Source organism: Lagopus muta, chromosome 1, assembly GCF_023343835.1.
Source record: "Lagopus muta isolate bLagMut1 chromosome 1, bLagMut1 primary, whole genome shotgun sequence".
In the NCBI taxonomy this organism is placed as follows: domain Eukaryota; kingdom Metazoa; phylum Chordata; class Aves; order Galliformes; family Phasianidae; genus Lagopus; species Lagopus muta.
In genome coordinates this window covers 127887117-127893219 of record NC_064433.1, presented here as the reverse complement: position 1 = coordinate 127893219, position 6103 = coordinate 127887117, and the positions used below count along the sequence as shown (strand labels likewise).

Sequence of the window (6103 nt, the reverse complement as noted above, 5' to 3'; positions counted from 1 at the left end):
TGAAAAACAAAACAAAACAAAACAAAACAAAAAAACAAAGCAAAACTAAGGCAGAACTTTGGTGGCAAACATTGGTAAAATGTATAATGGATTGTCTTTGATGTAAAAAGTGTGTGTAGTGTCTTTTAATGGAGTAGATAAAACAAAACAAAACTGAAATAAAACAAAATAAAGCCACATTCTTTGTATAAGACATCACTTGAATCCGTCTCTACATTTTACCATTTTTTAAATAAACATTTAAGAACTCTGTGACTCTAGCAATGCTGATGATGGAATGACTTGCAGGCAGCATTAACAAGCAGAATAACACAGTGCAAGATGTTACAAAGAATATGTAGATTAGGTGTTTTTTTCAGAGGATGGTTAGAAAAGAAAGCTGACATTTTCATTTATCTTATTCCTACCAAATGAGAGATTTGGTGATCCATATAAAAGTTGCTGGAGTTTCACTTTTTTAAAAAGCTTACCTATTGGTAATAACAAAGAGTCTTAATTATATATATTTCTATGTGTAATTGCACTGCTATATTTCATATAATTTTAATAACTTTCCTCCTACTGTTTCAGAAAGATGAACCTGCCTATAAAACAGGTATAACTGACCAGTCTTTTTTTTTTTTGCAGTTGAGAGCCCTGCAGCCAGGGAATATTTGGTATTTAACTTTGTAATATCTGTTACACATAAATCTTACATTATCACAGATGAATTTTTAGGAATGAAACAGGAATTTCACACTGCAGGAGAAAGAAGTAATTTCTCTGAAATGTTGATGTACTTAAAAGTTAATAAATTATTTTAACAACCACCTAGTGGTAGATATTACACTGTGTTCTCTAATTATTAATCCACTGCGGAAATGTTCACTGCTCTGAGAAAGAAAGTCTTTCTGGTGCATAACTTCCTGCAGTTTGATAAGGTCACAATTCATCGTGGTTTCTGATTGTTGAAGATGTTCTGTCTTGCCTTTGCTGCTTTCTCTCACTGCCTGCAAGAAGGTTCTGTCTGAAATAGAGACCTATTGCTGTTAAGCCTGAAATGATTATTTTCACACTGCACGTTTCCTTTGGACATTTAGCCTTGCCTCCACACCATCATTTATTCTGTAGCATTTTGTAATCTTCTGTCACCAACCTCTGTGACCAGATTTGAGATTTCATGGTGTCAAGGTTTCTTAGCCCCTGTCATTGTGAGACTGAATCCTGGTCTTTCAATTCTCACTGTACGCCAAATCTCTTAGACTTTTCAGCACAGATGTGCTATGTGCTAGGCTAGTCCGGCAGCAACCTGAGACAACATAGTGCTCTGCAAAAGCTAGCAGTTGATGCAATGCTGTGCACAAGTTAATAAAACTTTTATTAATCTACAAGATAAGGTTAAGCATTCCAAGTAAAACATTATGCTGATATGTCTATGCTGCTTCTAATTCCAGAACTAGCTTGGATGTTTTCAGACAGTGTGTACCTGCACCATGTTGCACTATGCAGTAAGAAAGATGCTGATACCAGACATAATTTTTCCAGCTCTGTGACCCCTTGAAATTAAGGTACATCAATATCTGCCTTATTTTTCTTATCTGTAATTTCCTTTCTTTCTAGGCTGTGCTAGGAATCAGTTATTTGCCCTTAGTACATATATTTCCAGACTATAAATTCAAATTTTTAAAAGATAAAACATTCCTTATCATAAGATCTTTCTTCCTTCAAAGACTTCTGTTAAGATCTGACAACTCCACAATGTCTATCCTAATAACTGATGTAAAATGTAACCAGAATGAATGTCTGGGCTTTAGCTTGACTGTGAAAGACTTCAATAAAGATGTCAAAATGCTGTATGTTTCCCAGTTGAAGAACTGCCTTTCACATCAATTTAAAGCTTTCAAATTTCTTTTGCTATATTTCTTCACTTACCTTGTTATTACAATATGTTATCTTTCTCTCCCAGAAGAAGCCAGGACATAAAGAAGACAACAAGGAAATAAGATATAGCCAATGTTTATTCATCCACCTCAAAAGTCTGCATGACTTGCAGAGGGGACAAATTACTGTTTGCCATTTTCTTTATGCTATAAACAGGTGGGTGGATTTTTTGTTGTTGCTGTTGTTTTGTTTTGTTTTGTCTGTGGTGAGAAATTATTGTTTTGTTTTGAGTTTTGTTGCTGTTGTTATTGTTCCTGACTCCTCTGCTCATATTCTTAGTTGTTCAAGACCATATGGTTCCCTGCATAGCAATCAGAATGGATTTTACTGCCTTTACAGTATTATGTATATATTTGCAATATAACAAAAGAACTCATATTCAATTGTTCAAGAGAAGAGCCACAGAGCTTTCCCTTCTGCTTGATGATGCAGTTTGGAAAGAAGAAATTCTCAAGAAGATTGCTCTTTTACTCTGACATATTTAGCTTACCACTTAACCTGAGCTTTTCAGTCTTATCATAATGCAGAACTCTCATGCCACCCAGTCTGCCCACTGATCGCCATGGGAATTAGGATCTTTTTGTAGGAAAGAAGCATCCAAAAACTATTAGAATTTTATCCTCTTTATCTAGGAAAAAAAATCACAGTATGGTTTTAATTACAGCCCTACAGCTGTTCATGCTCATTCTCCATATTTAGCTTCTTATTCCTCTTTCACATATTATGTAGACATAACCATTATAAAAAGAAAAAGAAAATATCTTCTGATCCCTAGATCTGGAATATCAGTAATAGTGTGAAATTTAAATACCTGAAGATAGTTTAAAGATAATAAGAAAATGCAAGCACTGTTGGCAAATTTAATTAAAGTGAATTTGGATTATTTTTATTTGAACTTTAGGAAATTTAGTATTATATTACAAAGAATATGCTTAGTTATAATTGGCCCAATATATGAAAGTAGGAAGTCAGGAAGAGGCTCCAATTTAAATAAATTGGAGTTGATCTATATCTCAAAATTTTTGCAGTCTAACTGAGCAAAGTCAAACAAATCATGGGAGAAAGGAAGGATTTATCAATTTTTGACACACTAAGAACCTAACACCCTGGAAACTACAGGGTGGTGAGCGTCACCTCTGTGCCTGGAAAAATCATGTAACAGATCCTCCTGGAAGAGATGTTAAGGCACATGAGGGATGAACAAGTGATCTGAGACAGTCAGCATGGTTTTATCAAGGACAGATCATGCCTGACCAATTTTCACTGATGGAATGAAGCATCAGTAGACAAAGGGAAGGCAACTGATGTCATCTACCTGGATGTCTCAAGACTTTTGACATGGTACCACACCACATCTTTATCTCTAAATTGGAGACATATGGGTTTGAAAGGAGGACTATTTGGTGGATAAGGAATTGGTTGGGTGGTCATGGCCAGAGGGCCGTTAGATGTCAGGGGGAAGTTTTTCACAGACAGAGTGGTGAAGTACTGTAACAGGCTGCCCAGAAAGGCTGAGGATGACCCATCCCCAGAGGTGTTAAAAGACAGGCTGGATGGGGTGCTGGGCAGTCCAACATAGTGCTTCATCCAGTGGTTGGCAAATCTTCTCTCACGGTAGGGGGGCTGGAATTATATGAACTTTAAGTTTGCTTCCAACTTCCAACCATTCTATGATTCTGTGATGACTATAAGATACAGCTACAGAACATCCCTTTGCAAAAAGAACTTAGGTGCAGAGATTTGGCCATGGCAGAGGTCCTATTGCAGGCATTAGAATTATTGGCATCTAACACTTGCTAGAGGACTGGGAAGTAGCAGTTGTCTTCTATTTTCGTTGAAAGCACATTACTTTATAGACTCTCCATTACTGAGTACTGAGGTCATTTTTACTCAGGTATAGAAGTAGATGGTTTTTAACTCAACAGGTATGGCTGAAATGATCTTGGCAGCAGTGTCAGTTCTGAGGAAACAAGGACTACTCAACCACTGAGGAAAGACTGTGGAGGAGCTCACGCTCCACCACAGGCATGGGACTTCCTTATTTCTTTGGAAGACATTCAGGAAGAGTTATTACACTCTTTAACACATTAATTAATTGTTAATTATCACTAGCTATTGATGTCTACAGCTCCATTTGTCAGAATACGAACAAATTCACAGAACCTAAATGCTGGCAAGCAGTTTTATGTGCAGAGCACAGGGCCACATGTGGCCACACAGTGGTGATAGAAGAAGGGGTACCCGGGGAGGAGAGCCCCTACTCCATCCCCTCACAGATACACAGGATCCTCTTGCCACGGAGCCAACTGAGACCGACCACCATGCAGCAGTGACATAGGCCCTCCTCTGGCATGCAGAGAGAAATGGAAAAACGGGGCCACTACTGTGACCAGAGGTCAGCCAGGCAGCATGCCCAACTATGCATGAACAGCCTCTGCAGTCTAAACTCAATTTCAGTTGGTTTTCCTGGGTCAGGATTCTGTACCCCCCATTCTTGTGCCTGGGTAGCCCTGAGTTGAGTTGAACTTGGACTCCTGGACACACTGGCAGGGTGTAGGGAGGTCCAAGAGGGGCTGGGCAGGGCAGGAAGGCCTGGTGGTGCCTTGATTGCTCCATAAATACCTTCTGAGGAATACACCATAAGTGTAAGTTAACAGCTGCTGTTTGGGAAATTATGTGCACCACTGAAATGTGTTTATATGCTTTTTGTTTCTGTCTCAGTGACTGAATTCCTCATGAAGAAATTTAGTATTAAAAAATACCTTTCAGCAATGCACATAATAAGGAGAAGCGTTTGACAGCGAATGTATTATTAAGACAAAATAGAGATCCCAGCCCCAGATTCTTTCTCTGCATTGATCTAAAATTCCATTTGTCTTTTCAGAGATGACTATACCCTTTGTGTGCTGGAATCCAGGAATAACTCATCAGTAACACACATGCAGAAATTTTCTAATACCGTGGAACTTTTTTTGTGCTTGAGTAGTAACAGGATGTGGGAAGAATACTTAAAGTTTAGGCGCTGTGACATACACTCAATAAAAATGAGAATCAAATGAAAACAGCATATAAGAATGGAGTATAACGTGAAATTCACATACAATTCACAGAGATCAATAGTAAAAACATCAGCTGTGCCAATCAAGACTCAAATGGAATGTCACACTAAGTTAGGGTCATCATATCAACACTTAAATATTTAAGCTGAAAAACTGAAAAAGTAAGATTATTTTGCATTAAATGAAAAGATCATGCAATGAAAACTTCTGATTGAAATAGTAATCTGGAATAGGAATCAACTTTAAAATTAAATGTAACAAGCACCGGTGAGCAAATTCATAAATAGGGAAGTCTTCAAAAGGTTTAGGGGTCCAGTAAAGAAGAAAGTTGTTTGTTGTTGTTATTTTTGTGAGTTCTTTTTCCTAAATTTACTTTTAAAACATACTTTAATAAAAATGAACAAATCAACCAAACTTTTGGAACATTATTCTACAATCTCTCTTTCCCTTATTAAATGTTAGTTCCAGTCCTATCTTCTACCTTCTATGCAAAACACTGTTTCTCTCACATCAAATTGTGTAGTTCTTCTTTCTTGCAATTTCATTCTACATTCCTACAGGTTTATTCTTTAACCTCGTGTTACTCCTCAGCTGTGATTCTGTAAAGACGGTTGTTTGCATCAGCATTTAGTAAAGCTCAAGGAAAATATATTCTCTCTATCCTAATTTTCTCCTAGTTCTTCTTGCTTATACAAGTTATACAAGTTCCATCAAGTTCTTCCAATTTAATATGTCATGTTTCATAAAACATACTAAGATCCAAAGATTCTTTAAAAATCTCATGATGGGAAAAAACACTTTCTGTCATCTAGAAAGTGTTCTTTAACATCTTTATCAATGACACTAATGATGGAATTGAGTGCACCCTCAGCAAGTTTGCTGATGACACCAAACTGAGTGGTGCAGTTGACACAGTGGAAGGAAGGGATGCCATTCAGAGGGACCTCAACAGACTTGGAAGGTGAACCCAGGAGAGTCTAACAAGGCTCAGTGCAGCAAACGGCAAGGTTTTGCACTTGGGCTGGAGGAATCTGAGGTATATACACAGACTGGAAGGAGCAGTCCTTGAGAGTAGCCCTGCAGAAAAGGACCCAGAGACCCTGGTGGATAAAAAACTTAACATG

At 37.6% G+C, this 6103-nt stretch overlaps 1 long non-coding RNA gene across 1 annotated transcript; it reads left to right on the top strand.

The window, feature by feature from the left end:
* Positions 1-869: 869 nt before the first annotated feature.
* LOC125688421 (uncharacterized) lies at positions 870-5327 on the top strand. The gene is made up of 4 exons (XR_007374714.1): positions 870-920; positions 1434-1547; positions 1946-2076; positions 4805-5327. It is a non-coding gene; the product is annotated as an uncharacterized LOC125688421 (long non-coding RNA).
* The last annotated feature ends 776 nt before the right edge of the window (positions 5328-6103 follow it).